General features: G+C 47.4%; 1 protein-coding gene and 1 non-coding gene across 2 annotated transcripts in view; one reads left to right on the forward strand and one right to left on the reverse strand.

Moving 5' to 3' along the window:
- The window catches only part of LOC149355296 (uncharacterized), a 285681-nt gene that overhangs the window by 21196 nt on the left and 247654 nt on the right, over positions 1 to 16831 (forward strand). The gene's annotated exons all lie outside the window — the stretch shown is intronic.
- On the reverse strand, positions 14154 to 14225 carry TRNAC-GCA (transfer RNA cysteine (anticodon GCA)). The gene has a single exon. It is a non-coding gene; the product is annotated as a tRNA-Cys (tRNA).

A 16831-nucleotide genomic window follows, 5' to 3' on the forward strand; every position in this document is an offset into this window, starting at 1 on the left:
TTCTTTTTTTTTTTTGCGCGCGCGAACAATGTACCCCCCCCCCCCCCCCCCCCCCCCCCTTCCCTATCCACAGTAGAGAAAAATTATTTCTTGAAACATGCCACAGAAGTAAAAGCTCACTGTGCCGGTAGGCGCCAAGCATGGTAGACTACGCTTACCTTACTTTTTCCGAGTGCAGTGTTCTGCTTTCCTGCAATAAAACATTAATGTCACTTGCGCGGTCAATTTAGTTTTTCCGCCCGTAGTAGGTTATTTTCCGTCTCTTCAAATTTCCGATCAGCAGGTCAGAAAGAAACAGGTCAGAACATGAAATAAGCATGGAGTATGATCAGACTTAGCATAGCTCCGAGGACGAGTACCTCAATATTAAAAGCAACGCGCGTAGTTCAGCTGGCGCGTAACACCATGCATAGCGCATGTAAAGCCACGCGAACACCAATGATAAGTTAACTATAGGGCACGAGCTGAGAACATTATGAGGCTTTATTACGATACATGGGAATCATCGCGGACATCCTTTAGGCTTTCGTGAGCATTCGCAGCATTCCTGAGAACTTGTTTCTAGCTGTCTGCAGGCTGACTCTGGGGACACGAAGCGACGGCTGTCTAATAAACGAGCCAAAGCTGTACGTGTAAGTTCGGCAGTTCCTGTGGACGCATTTGGCAGCCCCAATGGGCGGCAGCGCTGCAGTTACGTCGAAGCGAAAAAAAAATGTAAAAAAAGAGAAAACGAAAAAATGAGGAGCCAGAACCAATAATAGTCTAAGCGATTCGGCAACGCTGTTGCAAAGCTTTCCGTTCGCGGCTAATCCGAAACGAATGGGTCCAGTGACGCGTGCGAAGAGACAATGGTCTTCAAAGCTGGCCGCCCCCTCTCGTCCGGGTCCTTGAGAGGTGGTTCGCCATGCATGCCGGCGGGTGAGACAGGCTGCGGAAAGCTACTTGCTTGCTTTCACTTCCGCTTCTGTCCATCACTGCCTGCTGCGCGTCCGCGGTGCCGTTCGCAGCCGGGAAGGATTAGGCAAATAAAGCTCTGATCGCAGATAAACTCGCCTTTTGTCCCTGAGAACAAAGACCTGCAGTTGCACCGCATCTTGCTGCTTCATCTGCCAGAGAAGATGCTGTTTTTGTACAGACAAAAGAGGCTTTGCTAAGACAAGGTAGCTGAATATGCCAATATTTCATCATCGCTGCTCTTATGTTCTTCCGTGCTGTGGTTGTGTTCTTTTCTTAATAATTTTTCTTCCAAGCGGGGGGGGGGGGGGGGGGGGGGGTTGAATAATGCATAACGGTAATCTGGGTGTTGCTCAAAGCTATTAATATTTTGCTCTCAGCTGCTACTGGCCGCTAGATCTTAATGACCTATACAAAGGGTGCTCAGCCGCATGAAATTAGCATAAACGTCGCATTTCAGGGACAAGTAAAGAAGACTATAGGCACTGCAAATTGTTTACAATGCACGACTAATTTTACACACAGACGTGCGCCAGCTATATCCGCTGCACGAAGGATGAAAAAGTGATGAAAAGTTCATGAGAAAGAAGATATAAACAATACAGCGAGCGGACTTCAGCTCGTTTTGTAAGCTTCAAGTATCGCCGACGCGGTCACAAAGATGCTACAGCAGTGTGGTTTAGAACTGCTGTAAATAAGAAGAATAAAGCACCGACTGGAACTGTTTTTCAGATAGTGCAAGAGCCCTTGCAAATAATTTTTTTTAAAAACGCTGTGATAAAGCGTCTCTAAAAGTGGTTCACGAAAAAAACAAGTACAATGCTACCGATTGCTATTAATACACATACTGATGTGTACCGGTATTTTTTTTTTGCCGACGTTATTGAAATATGCAATAAACTGTCAAGTGATGTTGAAGAGAGTACTAACATAAAAAAAAATTCACTTGCTTTTCCAGAAATGGTGTGCAAATTTATTCAGTTTCATTAATGTACTTCGTTTGCAGTGTTAATGGGATGTATTTTTATTTGTTGAACTCCCTGTAACGGCCCTCAGTGAAGATTTAACACTGCGGCCAAATAAATAAATAAACAGATATGAGAAAAAGGGCCAGCAGTAAGCTACTGAGATCTTCTTAAGCTTCGCAACATCGCCGAACGCTGAATAAGAAGCGCTCGTATACTATACTTATTTTAACATACTACGATAGTGGCGCGCTGCTTAGAACTACAAGGAAGAGAAAAATGGGCACAGGAGAGCCGGGGATACTGTTTTTCTTTATTTATTCACCCCCCCCCCCCCCCTTCCCACCCAGAAAAAGAAAAAAAACAGCCCAGCCGGTCATATTCTATATAATCAGCAGAATGCCGCAAAATGTGCATAAACTTAGTATTAGAGAAAATTAGCTAGTAAATGCCTCAACGACATGGGCATTCACGTGAGGAGACGAAAGAAATGAAACCACCGTCGTTTAGAAGGGTAGCGGATCGGGCTAGTTGGTGCAGATTTGACATTTTTCAAGCGCTAAGACAACAAGGACGAAGAGGGAACAGACAAGGACGAGCGCTACTTCCAACTGTTTATTTCGTAAAACCGCAAGTGCTTAAAACAATTCTCGAACGCTTTTATGACACGGCAGTAAATTGCACGTGCGCGATTACACAGTATAGCTACCGAGACTAACAGAACTATGAAGATATAAGTGCACGATTACGTTGATACCCTGAGGAAGGCAAGTTCTTTTTTTGACAATGAAATAGACGGTGTGCTTACACAAGTGCTACACAGTGATGCTATGTTCTGTGCTTCTATAATCTCTCGGGTTAGTTGATCGCGACTATGTCCGATGATTTGGCACTGATTTAACAATGGAGTACAATTACGGCACTTACTGCAGTGAATGGCTAGGTTGCTTCCGTAGGAATTTTTAACGTTGTTGTTGTGCTGGCGTAGCCGGTCATTGAGACAACAGCCCGTTTGCCCAACATACTTTTTGCCACAAGATAGAGGGATGCAGTACACAACACAGTCTACACAGTCCACGTACGCTGTTTGGTGTTTGATGCCACATAATTGTTTGACAGAAGAGTAGGGTTTCGTCAGCTTGCAAAGCTTGTTAAGCTTGTTAGGGGCCGTGAAAACAACTCTAACATCTGCTTTCTGCGCTACCTTTTTCAAGTTGTGGGAAACAGTGTGCACGTAAGGGAGCACAGCAACCTTTTTTCTCTCACTAGACTGATTTGCGATTTCGTCACGACCGTTCAGGTTCCTAACGACGCGTTCTGCTACCGAGACCTGAAGTGGAACCGGGTAGCCAGCGGCGGATAACCGGTTCACTTGTTTGTGGAAACTACGGGGCATGCAGTGGTGGCAAGACTTTGTCAATGCGTTTCTGAAACAAAGTGCAATCACTCCTCGCTTTACCAGCGAGGAGTGATTGCACTTATAATCGTGCACTTATATCTTCATAGTTCTGTTAGTCTCGGTAGCTATACTGTGTGATCGCGCACGTGCAATTTACTGCCGTGTCATAAAAGCGTTCGAGAACTGTTTTAAGCACTTGCGGTTTTACGAAATAAACAGTTGGAAGTAGCGCTCGTCCTTGTCTGTTCCCTCTTCGTCCTTGTTGTCTTAGCGCTTGAAAAATGTCAAATCTGCACCAACTAGCCCGATCCGCTACCCTTCTGAACTTCATCTCTAGTTCAACGGGCCCTTTCTTCAATGTTTTGTGTTCCCCAAGTGCGACAGTGTCCCTCATCGCTGCAGTAGCATGCAGAGCACGCTCGCTTGCCTTCTAAAAAAATCCTTCCCCAGGACGTCATCACCGTGCTCGGAGGCTTTGTTCCTTCTGTTGGGCACTCCGGAAGGATATGCAAGATCCTGCGGGCAGAATGTCATCGACAAGCTCGGCTTTACAGAAGCCACCTGGCCATGCAGCTGCATGACCCAGCGGATTCGTCAAAATCTGCTTGCCTTCTACGGGAATACCAGCGCCTGGCTTCTCGAGCTACCGAGGCCATCTGGCAGCAGCAACTGAAGATTCTACGGTCGCAGATCGCCGCCCGAGCACAAGCCAAGGGCACCCTGCATAACCCCGAGGGATTGGCTTTGCCAGAAGACATCAAGAACGTCCTGGCCCTTGGCCCCAAGTTCGCCTACGAAACGAAGAAGTCAGGTCATGAGCTTCTGTCCATGGTGCGTCGTGTATCCAAGTTAGCTCCAGACTCCGACGAGGCCAGCCGTTGCACCTTGGACGGCATTGACGTCCTCAACCGCAGCAGACCGAATCCTTCCAAACTTCCCCTGAAACGCGTTGCAGGTTTTTTGTTGGAACAGTCCATGTGTGTTATACCGGCAGGTAAGGAAGGCGGCTCTGCTGTCTTCTCCCACGACAGTTTCAACGCCAAAGCGCTGGAGGCTATCTCCGCCGCCTTCAATTCCCACGGTGAGATCTCGCTCTCTAGGCGGAAAACCGAAGCGAAAGAATTGTGCACCAGACTCAGCCTAGACAAACTAACCAGGGGCATTCAGAATTGTCCGCAGAACCACCTCGATGTTTTTTTTAGTGCGAAAACGCATAAGATTGACGTACCCTTAAGGGTGATTATTTCAGAGAATGGGGCGTGGCAGAAGTGTGTGTCCTTGTTTCTTCAAGAAAAGCTAAATCTGCTAAGCATTGACGACCCCTTTGTGGTTAAGAACTCAGAAGAAGTATTAGACTTTGTTTCATCCCATGCCGACAAGAGCCTTCAGGCCTTTTCAATCGATGTTAAAGACTTATACTACTCACTGCCACATGCTTCTTTGCTAGAATATGTTCAAGACAGCATCGACCACTTCGGTGTTGTCCCCTTCCAAAATGATGCCGGGGTTTCGTGTAGCGGCTTTCTTAAACTTTTGCAGTTTTACCTGAAAAATACTTTTATTTCCTGGAACAACCAACCCTTCCTACAAAAGGAAGGTGTATGTATAGGCTCCTGTATAGCACCGGTGCTCAGCGATCTGTTTTTAAGCTACCATGACAGAGCCCTCCAGCGGTACTTGGAGGGTTCAAAGGTTTTTAAGGTGTTTAGATTTGTGGATGACTTTTTAGTTTTTATTGACTGTGACCAGAACTCCCTTCAACACGAAGCTAGCCAGATTTTAGTAGCCTTCCAGAATAATCTCAGCCAACTAAAACTAACCCATGAACTACCATCTGACGGGGAAATCCGCTTCCTCGATATTAACTTTTCACTCACGAACAACCACGTTTGCTGGAGCTACGAACCTCGCGGAAATAACCCCTCTTAGCTTTCCGCTCCGCCCACTCTAAGCTGGTAGAGCGAGGAGTGATTGCACTTTGTTTCAGAAACGCATTGACAAAATCTTGCCACCACTGCATGCCCCGTAGTTTCCACAAACAAGTGAACCGGTTATCCGCCGCTGGCTACCCGGTTCCACTTCAGGTCTCGGTAGCAGAACGCGTCCTTAGGAACCTGAACGGTCGTGACGAAATCGCAAATCAGTCTAGTGAGAGAAAAAAGGTTGCTGTGCTCTTTTACGTGCACACTGTTTCCCACAACTTGAAAAAGGTAGCGCAGAAATCAGATGTTACAGTTGTTTTCACGGCCCCTAACAAGCTTAACAAGCTTTGCAAGCTGACGAAACCCTACTCTTCTGTCAAACAATTATGTGGCATCAAACATCAAACAGCGTACGTGGACTGTGTAGACTGTGTTGTGCATTGCATCACTCTATCTTGTGGCAAAAAGTATGTTGGGCAAACGGGCTGTTGTCTCAATGACCGGCTACGCCAGCACAACAACAATGTTAAAAATTCCTACGGAAGCAACCTAGCCATTCACTGCAGTAAGTGCCGTAATTGTACTCCATTGTTAAATCAGTGCCAAATCATCGGACGTAGTCGCGATCAACTAACCCGAGAGATTATAGAAGCACAGAACATAGCATCACTGGGTAGCACTTGTGTAAGCTCACCGTCTATTTCATCGTCAAAAAAAGAACTTGCCTTCCTCAGGGTATCAACGTAATCGTGCACTTATATCTTCATAGTTCTGTTAGTCTCGGTAGCTATACTGTGTAATCGCGCACGTGCAATTTACTGCCGTGTCATAAAAGCGTTCGAGAACTGTTTTAAGCACTTTACGAGATAAACAGTTGGAAGTAGCGCTCGTCCTTGTCTGTTCCCTCTTCGTCCTTGTTGTCTTAGCGCTTGAAAAATGTCACACCGTCGTTTATCCCAGAAGCGCGTCTTTTTAAGAGTGTCTCGTCTCCGATGCAGTGCTGTTTGACAAGTTCTGTTCACTTTTCAAGACAAGTATGGAGGTCGATTATGCGACCTCCAACAGACGAGCCGATTCCTGCGTTCAAAGTGGCACAAACAACGCCACCGCATCTCGCTTGTTCCAGGAATCGACCTGTTAGATGTGTTAGTGCCTCACAGCACGGCATTGCTTCAGCAGTTCAGCAGCACCACAGAACTTCGTTCATATTTATTTGATTAAAACGTTTTTTTATAGTTTTCGTTGTACTAACATCAAAATCAAAAAGCTGTGCAATCCTAAGAGGATTAAACACACACACACACGCACACGCACGCGCACGCGCGCACGCGCGCACGCACACGCACACGCACACGCACACGCACACACGCGCACGCACACGCACGCACGCACAGACAGACAGACAGACAGACAGACAGACGACAGATAGATATAAAGACAGCTCAATCTCCCTCTCTTACCTCCTAAGACAATAAACGGAGGCGTAGTGCTCTCGCAGTGCCAAAGTGAATAAGAGGCGCCCCGCCAGCACGGGTGCTTCGACCAGCACGAAGGGACGTTTCACTTGCTGGGGAAGTCACATTTCTTACGTCCCCTTTCCTCCATTGTTCAGAAACGATTGTAGTGAATAGACAAATGAACGGAGGTGTTACTGACTTTCTGGTCATGTCTAATTGTTTGACCATATGGTAAGCTACAGCTATTACCCAGTTGGAACCAGTGGTGGACCCACGGATTGTTTTGTTTTTTCTGGGGGGGGGGGGGGGGGGAGGGCAATTCTAGATATCAAGGAGAAAAAAATAGGAACAATAATTTCTATCAATGCTTTTTATTTGCAGAACAATTTTGTGCGATTTGTTGTTGAACAATAAATTGTGAACGACACAGATGTTTTGCCATAATTCATGTTTTGAATATTAACGGTTACATGATCAATATTCATGTTTAATCATTTTATATTTATTTTACACTATTACAACTTGAATGAGAGCGCCAGTCATGGAGCGCAAAAGGCGAAAATAAACGACATAGGCATCTTTTCTCAATACAGATTTTGCTTCGAATAATTTACCAGGTTCAAGTGTACTGCTTTCCTCGGACGCTCATTTCACATCAGCAAATCAGTCCTCCAGTTTCGGGAAGATTCAGTCTTCTGGTGGCTGGGTAACCCCCCCCCCCCCCCCCCCTTCCATGGACCGCCATTGGTTGGAACTGCGGCAGCTCTTGAGCCTGGTTTCAGCCAAAAACACAGATGGCGATGACGGTGCATGGTACGGTACGGTACGGTACGGTACGGTACGGTATGGTATGGTATGGTATGGTATGGTATGGTATGGTATGGTGAGTTTACGGTCTGAAACTGCGCGCGGTCTATATGATAGACGCCTAGGTAGGGAGCTCGGAATTAACTCCGACCACCTCAGTTTTTATGCGCTTATATCGCGCAGCATTAGGACGTCACATTTCGCCGCCATAGAAATGAGGCCGCCGGGGCCGGAATTCGTCCTGCGACCTCGGGCCAGAGCGACTGGGATCGCAGCAGGCCCGAGGTAACGTTATGGGTTAGGGTAAGAGAGAGAGAGAGAGAGGTAAGGCAAGATTGTGATGATAACAATTTTCGAGTTTCTGGTTACGGCCTACTACGACGCCTTTTGTCTTTCGATAGTGGTTACGAAATCAAAGCGCCAGGCGAAAGCTGAGCAGGAGGTTCCTCAACCTCGGACGGCATTAAAGCGCCGCACCACAGGCGTAAGGTAAACACCATGGCCGTTGCGCGCTCCTTATCGGTCGAGGATCGCAGGATCACGAGAGCGGGGGCTCTGCGAATGCGGCGCCCGTTCAAATGAGCGCCCACGGACGCCTTAAAGCGCGGCCAAGGCGCGCCACTAGGGCGGTTATTGAGGACGCGGAGCAGGCGGGGAGGGGGGTGGGGGGGAGCGGCGGGCGCATTCGTGCAGCGCTGCCTGGCTGCGTAGCGCTGGCCGACGATAGAGGGAGGCACGAACGAGCAGCACTCTAGCAGCACTTGGTTCGAGTAGCCGACGTGCGCCTTTTCCCCGAAACGCCGGAAAAAGCGACAGCCGCAGCTCTGCAGTTCTGGGCGCCTAATTTTAGCGCGCACTGGCCAACCTCACTGAAAGCTTATGCAGGAGCAGGGCTTCGCAGTGCTGCGCCGATTTGGCGCAGACGGAGCGTAGACGGCGAAAGTTGCACAACACCCCGCTGAGGGAACCTGCGTGCATGGCGGGCACCAGACGCCGGTCGCCTGGTTCCGAGGGACGCCGGGAGAGAACGCGCGCAGCAGCTGCGGAGCGTCGAAGGAATACAGTCGGCGCGCTGAGGCTTGTACTACGTGATCGGTAGAAGGCAACGAGTGTGCGGACAGCATTTGCTGATATATGATATGAAATGAAAAATAAAAGAACGGTTATAAAACATCATCCTTATTTGCAAATCGGAAGAGCGATGACAAAAGGTAAAAACAGGCTGCGCACGCGTGACAAAGTCCGGGCTGGGTGCGTCAGCGGTCGTTGGAGTGTTTAGTCATGAACAGCATGACCGTTGACAGCAACGTTCTGCATCAAGCTACAAAGACCGTAGATATCTCTTAAACGATCTGTGCAACCCGATTCGGTGGGTTCTCAAGTTCCATGAACATCGGTATTTCTTCGCGAGTAAGAGGTCGGCGAATCAGCGGCTGTGAGGTCAAGACAATGCATATGCACGCAGCACTTTCTCGCAGTTGCAGGTCGGGTACAGGGATAAAAGAATTATATCCGTAGCGGCAATCCGTAGCGCTTACATAACTACGTGCGCGCACTTGCAATGCACGAAGGTCAAGGCGTTGGCGAACTTATCTAAGTGACATGAACGATGACCCGCAGTATATCATATAAGAAGAAAATAGCTAGAAAACAAAATATAGGTGGCAAGCAATTAGTAATTACGCTCGGAAATTACTGCCAGCCGGCAGAGACAACAACCGAGTGACCTCGGCGTGAGAGCAACTCGGTGGGTTTTCGTTAACGCTGTAAAAAAAGAAAAAAAAAAGTGATAATGGGTTCGGCGGCGAGTATTCTGTTCGTTTTATGTTACTTCACGTCCATAATTTTGCGTTAGCGGATGCAGTGTCCTTTTGTCACAGCCACTCGAGGTCCGAACTGATATGGCAGTGAGCCAACGAGCGAGCTGGAGAGATAGTAGGCTCTGTTCCGGACGCGGCGGCCGCATTTGTACGGAAGCGCTGTGTGCAAACGCACATGTAGCCAGACCTCAGTGCAAATTAAAGAAGTACAAGTGTTCGAAATTTGGCAAAATTCCCCCCGGCGTACTCTCTGATCCGCGGTCGTTGCTGCGGTACGTCAATTGATTGATTAAAGGGATTTTAAGTTCCAATACAGCACTAGTGGGATACGAGGAATTCCGGAGTAGAGGGCCGGAGATTAATTGCGACTCCGTGAATTTCTTTAACGCGACTGATGTTTTGGTATCCGACCTCCCTGCACTTCGCCTCGTTCGAAATAAGTCCTCCGAGAAGTTAAAAATGCCATGAGCCTTTCTTCTATTTTTTTTTTTTATTTATGGAGAAAAGGCAGCGCTGTTGTCGAGGTCGTGAGGGGCGGCTTCAGTAGAAAATGGTCTCAAAACAGCGTCCATGTTCTGTTTTTGCGCCTTGCACAGCTGACCGTATCCTCCCAGGATTCACTGCTGTTATACGAGGCTTCACTTCACGCGTCGAGGGAACGTTTCAGAAGGAAGTTCTTTCCCATTTTCTTCTCTCGAGCTGGTTTTCAGGTAGAAATTGTTTTCCATAGCATACTAGGAATATATCGCTGTGCGATGGCTCTCCCCTTACAAAAATGCTTCTTGAGGCAGTGTTGAAGTTCTCATGAGCAGACTCAACATGCCACGTTGAGTCTGTGTCGGGACCAGGATGGCCTAGTGTTGGTGAATTATTGAGGCCAAATTGAAACTCATTGGAAAAGATTGCCACCGTGCTGGCGTTGAGCATTCTCAATAAAATTTCTGCCTTGTTTTCATGTTGAAATTACTGGGGTGAATCAACACGTCATTCTGAATGTTGGCTGCGGTAAAAAAAAAAAAAACATCATAGGAATACATTCGTATTGCGCCAGATGGACCGACTACCAATGCGATTTTCGCCGGTATATTCATATTTATTGCTTCAATTTCTCGTTAACGTGACGCCGACATCCCCAGTGGTGTAGCGCTCCGCACACACGCACAAACACACGTGTGTGTATATATATATATATATATATATATATATATATATATATATATATATATATATATATATATATATATATATATATATATATATATATATATATATATATATATATATATATATATACACATTTACCCATCCCTCAGATAACAGTACTGCACACGAACTGACTAGGAGTTCATCTTAAGCGCAATCTCGGCTTCACACTTATATAGTCCTACTCAGGGGTGTCCGGACCTGCGCAGATAGTGGCCTGCCGATCATCAAAGTTATTTCAATTATAACTATTAATACTTAATTATTTATGTGTATTAGAAGTGATGAAGTTCACATGCAGCGTTCTGTTAGTCGAAGGGCTTGATTCATTGATAAACAACATAAATAAAGAAGTGATTAAGCGCCCTTTTTTATGAGCGCATATACGAATCCTCCGAAGCAGGTATGCCTGAAAGAGCATATTGCGCTACTAACACTTTTTTCTATGCAAGAAAATGACTTTGAGCGGTTTACGAGAGCTTTAACAGGCGCTGCACGCGTTCTTAATATGTATAATGTGATAAGGTTCTGCTTACAAGATGCATGTCGAACTGATTCATTTAGTTAGGCTTAGAAGCGGCTGCCTTGAGATGATTCAACTTAAATTCAACAGAAATTGCTCAACAATTAATGTGTTGACTACGCCCAACAAAAATTTTGTTTAGCAGGTGTTGAGTAGGCTCAACATACATGGAGTTCATGTTGGTTTCCAGTTGATTCAACAGGAGTTCGACAAGGCGTCAACTGAAGCTCAAAAGTCATCTTTGTAAGGGTCGCGCGTTTCGTCCTTCCCTCGTCAAAACGCGGTCGCCTAAGTGGCCGGCATCCAAGAACCCGCGTCCTCGAATCAAGCGGCCCGACACCCTGCATCCAACGCGGGCTATGCAACGGCGGGCATGCGAATGAAGTGACCGGCGCGTTGGCGTTCTCCAGAGGCCGCTCGCTCGCCCCTTCAGCAGGCACGCGCAGTTATGCGCTTACCGATAGACCTGGACGGCCTTGCCGGTAGCCGCGGAAAGAGAGGCGACCAGAGAAAAGGGAGAGGAAAAAAAAACAAAGCCAAGTGGAAAACACAAGACGCGGGCTCCAAGGGTGTCTACCGCCGAAGGAAGGTGAACTGCTTTCCGCGGTCACGGAGCGGCTGACGTCGCTGCAGTTGCTGGCGGCTGGCTTCTTGTGCGCGGCACCGACCGATCACGGTTGTGGGTCGAACGAGTCGGCCCGTTTCGCGAACGGGACAGTGCGACCCTTGCCGAGGAGTGTGACCTCTTGCTCCCCTCTGTGACGCATGTCGCGTATATAAGTCTCAAGCCAGATGGGGGTGTAGAATGCCGCTCCCGATATGAGTTTCGCTTTTTTATCGAGGCCGGCGATCAATGAGGGCAACGTTGGCAGCGCTCAGGGCAGAGCGTTGGCAGGGCTCACAACTTTCCGTTCCGATTTACCGCCGTGGCGTTGGTATATCAGGAAACCGCCTCTTCGAGATGTTGGCAACATCAGCTTCTTACTGCGCCCTTAGCGTTCTTCAATAAATCTTTTTGGCTTTTATTTTTTGATCCCGAAAAAATCACCACTGTTTCTTTTAAGCCCTGCAAATAAGGCGTTGCATCACAAGCAGCGGTACGGTGCACCTCGGGCCCATTGCTTTTCGCCACGCTCAGCATTCAGGCTCGGGGTACCGACGACAGAGACAAAAAAAGGGCATTTAATGGGCTTCTTCTCGCCGCCAAAGAGTGCAACTCTTCAGAAAAGATTCCTACCTGCTGACACAGTTAACAATCGCGCATGCCTCTGAATTTTTCGGCACGTAGCCCTCCATTAAAATGGCGCCTTCTCATTTGTACGAGATCGCACTAACATCGTTACACGGCCCAACTGTTCTTGTCTATGTCTCACTCAGCCTATGTTGAAGGCCCTGACGAAAGAGGCCTAGACGCGATACCTATACAACGAAGCACCCTTCACTGCTCCAGATAGAAACGGGCTGCAGCCAGCGCGAACGATGCTGAACCTACCAGAGATGATCTAGGTCCGATATAGAGCAGTAATTTTACCTCCCTTGCTGTAAGCCTTCATCGCACTGCTCCCCTAGGCCGCGTTCAAATAGCATGCCGCACTTGTGAGTTGAGTAGTCACCTGGGTTGGAGTTGTGAGGAAATGGTTTCTGCGAGCAGCGGTGAGGTGGTCTCGACAATCGCCCGGCAGCAACCGCTTCAACGGGACTCACGAGAGCAACAACGTAGCATAAAAGAGAGAGAGAAAAACGAAACGACGTATTAGGAGCCACATCAGTTTAGCCTGCACGGCAAGAGGGTTAGATTTCGTGCAATCGAAGCAAAATAAAGCTTGGCAGCACAATAGAAGCATACAAGTAAACTATTAAGCATGGTCATGGCCAAACATTATACAAGAGATCTCTGAACATACTCAATAAAGTTATCAAATGTTGACTGCGCAGCAATTATATGAGTCAGGTCTAACATTCTTGTTCAAAAATTTTGAGCATTAGAAAATTGTAAGTTACTCTTATAGAAATATTGAAGGTAATGGTCCATGCTTCCGATGTGTGCAAAAATATTTGCTTTAAATTTTTCCATCGCTCGCAGGCAGCAGTTAAGACTGCCATAGAAAACCGATAAGGAACGCTTATCACAATAGTAAAAACGTTAAGAGCAAAAAAATGCAAGCCTGCCGACGGGAGATCTCCGGATATATTGATTGCAATAGTGTTGCGTTCATAAATTGCGTTCATAAACTTTTTCTCGTTGAAGAATGGTTTTCTCGAGAATTGTTGGGTATGGTTCACAATGACGGCAGTATTCACCTCTTTGCTGGTACTATAGCATCTATGGCAACTTCTACCTTTCATAGACGGGCATTCAGGTTCTTGTTGCACGACAGGCTATGACTCTGCCGAAGCCTTTTCGCCTTGTGCTTTTTCTTATCTCTTCCTTTTCTCCCGCTCCTTTATATCCCCTCATTCATTTCCCCAGTGCAGGGTAGCAAACTGTTTTCCTCGACTGTTTATCCTCCCATGTTTCCTCCTCCTCCTCAGGTTCTTGTTTACTGCACTTGCGAAGAAAGTCCAGCCACTGCGTGAAATCTTACCTCATTTGCCGTAACATCGTGTGCATGCTCAATGAAATCAACTCGCTCGTGCGCTTGCCCTTGAACGGAACGCAGAAATCTATGTCTTCATCTTGAAGCTTATCCAGGCATAAACGCATTTTCAAGCTTCGTGCCAGCTTTTCAAGTAAATTTGACGCGAAGAGCAGCGCCGAGCTTCGCGCGGCCTGGCAAGACGAAGGCGACGGCTTCGCAGTATTCGTTCTGCGGCTGTGAATGATATGGGGCTTTGCAGTTTTACAGGGTAATGATCACGAATTAGTTTTCTGCGTTTTGCCGGTTCTTGGTTTTTTTCTTAGTGCTAACAAAAAAGATTTTGTGACGGCTTCCTCAAAGAAACTGGGAAAGCTTCGAAACACGCGGTTTTCTGCGTTTTCGCCTTTTCCCTTTGGTTATGCAAGGGGGGGGGGGGGGGGGACATTAACTAAAGCAGCATGCTGCATGCTTTCTGTTAGGAAATGCATGATTAAAAAAAAACACGCGGAAACTTTGCAAGCACCAGGGGGCACCCGGGTTTGAACCGGGGACCTCTCGATCTGCAGTCGAATGCTCTACCACCGAGCTATACCCCCGGACAGGAAACCTGCCAGCTCAGCCGGTCCAAATGACACATGCTGATGCCATTGACATAACATGCTGCGTCATTTCCTTGGCCAATGCAGCCAACAAAATAAACGCTGCATTTATGCGAGCGCGAGGGGGCATGCGGATTTGAAGCGGGCCCTCTCGATATGTCGTTCCCCACATACCATACCAGTGCCCGCAACTCTTAGAACGATTAATTCGAGCTCCTGACACTTAACCGAAGTTTTCCGTTAAACAAATAACCTCATCGATGCTGGGTTTATCAGATCATAAAAACGTGAGGTCATCAGCATAGGCAAGTTCGCATCAGCAAGTTCACGGGCGGCGCGCCGCCGTCCGTGATTGGTCAAGAGAGGTCGTGACGTCACTTTGAGGACTGGAGAAGCTGCCGATGCGGATCCGGCGCTGCGCTGAGTGGAGATAGGAGCTTTCCGTGGCATTATAAAAGCGAATATGGCGACTATTTTTTTACTGACCTCCAAAGAAAATGAAGTTACAGTTTGTTCATTCCACGTATCACCTGAGAGCAAAAAAGACACGAGCAAAAAATTCTACGCCTGGCACAAGCATACGCTAGCGTGAAAGACACGTATGCAGACCATGCGTAAAAGGTGCCAGCACAACCTCGGCTGCTATTCTCGGAAAGGAAGGGGTGCGAACAATACTCAAGTCAATTACCACCACCGGACGCCTCCTGGCTCACCCGAAAGAGCGTCATCCTAAAGAAAAGGCCCAAAGCGCTGTGTACAAAAAATCCTATCCTCACTACCCGGCGTAGGATGGGGCTAGAAAGTATTTCAAGGAAACGATGAAGCAGCACAAAGCTGATGTCAAAATTAGCGAAGCGCAGTGGCCAAGCACTGCGAGGCATGTGACCACAGGATATTGAAGGAATCATTGTCCGCTGGAAACCAAGCTAAATACGCGCACAAGGCTGCTGCTTCACTCGTGGCGCGTTCAGCAGATGCCAGAAAATATTAATCGCTGCCTCGGAAACGTGCGCCCTTTCTAGATTTGCAGTTTAGGTTCAGTGAATTAGTGGCCAACTATATGTGTGTTTAAAAGCCAAGCTAGCTGCAACTCGTTCGCTGCCACAACTTGATGAAGAAACCGACTAAGTTTGCGAGACATGGTGTTTTTTTGCAAAAGCTTGGTTGGCATTCATTTCTCTGTTAAACTTGCATCCGAAATCAGAACGTCGAACGCTTTCATTTTAATCGCTTAGATACGATTAAACGAGATGCCGCATATGAAGAGCTTCAATGCTTGCTTGCTTTGCTGTATTGTGTTTTGCTTTGCTTGCTTGCTTGGCCACGTCGAACCGAGTATAAAATCACTAACCGAGCCTTGCTGAGCACTCCTCAGGTTGTCTGGCCGCACCTAAGCTGAGAAGAGCGACACATGCTTGAGCCTGTGTTAGGTTTCTGCAGGGGCATGTTTCTAGTGAGCATATTTCTGCTTTTAGAACAGGCGCTTCTTCGAAATGGTGGCACGCCTCTCATGCGCGAGAAAATCTAAGGAACTGCGTCATGGTTCAGCCGTGCCTTTTCGACAGAAATCTCCAGAGATCACGTTAGAGACAAGCTCTGCATGTAGCCGCTCTTACGAAAGTGCTTCGAGCAGAGTACGCTTGTTTGGTCGGCTTGAGTTCTTCGTCACAGCAGCGAGCGCTTGCGCTGCGAGCTCATGATCTTGCGGAAAACAGTGAAAGACGACACAGTCGCGGGCGTAGTTGTTCGTGGACACGAACGCAGAGTAGTACCTCGTGTTGAACCTGATTCTCAAGGTCGGCTGACACGCTTTGTACGTCACAACGCACGCAGTACGAGGAACAACGCGCGCTGAAAGCTCTCTCGGGTGCGCCGGAAGTATCCCCGGCTCCTCAACGTGACGTCACGTTGTCCGACATGAACGAGGTTTCCCTCTCCGCTGTTCTCCTCTCCTGCGGTCGCGCGTGGCGCGGGAGATTTCAACATCGCGTTTTTAATTGGTGATTGCGCCACTGTTTTGACCAAAATCGAAAAAATAATTTCACAGACGTGATCAGCAATGGCACTACATCAAAACCCTAAAAAATTAGCTGATTCGAAAACCGCCTCAGTATCCCTTTAACAATCAAGCGTGTTGAACAGTTTTTGTAACAAAGGCATATCCCAGTAGAAAGAACTGAACCAAAATTGACCTGATTTAGAAGAGCAAAAAGAAATGATCGAGACACCCGATCGAACGCCTTTGCCAGGTCAATTCGCAGCAGTGCTAATTGCTCATGAGCGTCACTGCAATACTGCAGCATGTGCGCGCTATATGTAGATTAGATTGTATTGACCGACCCCTGAAGCCACGTGTTTGATGGGGTCCAATAAAACTAGCCATTGCAAGCTGTACTAGATTTAAGCGGTCTATAACGAAGATCTTAAAATCAACATTAGAAAGCATGCTAGGTCTCTAGCCATCTATAAATCGTAGTTTTTCCTTAGAGTCTGTTTTTGGCATTAATACAATATGACTTTTGGTGAATGACTGTGGCAAAAATCCAACAACAGTGCTCAATCAATTTTTGAACTGAGCTATGCCCCCGGAAAGGAAGGCTGCC

The sequence above is a fragment of the Amblyomma mixtum genome, chromosome 3 (assembly GCF_055824585.1).
Source record: "Amblyomma mixtum isolate Tamu chromosome 3, ASM5582458v1, whole genome shotgun sequence".
Lineage (NCBI taxonomy): Eukaryota > Metazoa > Arthropoda > Arachnida > Ixodida > Ixodidae > Amblyomma > Amblyomma mixtum.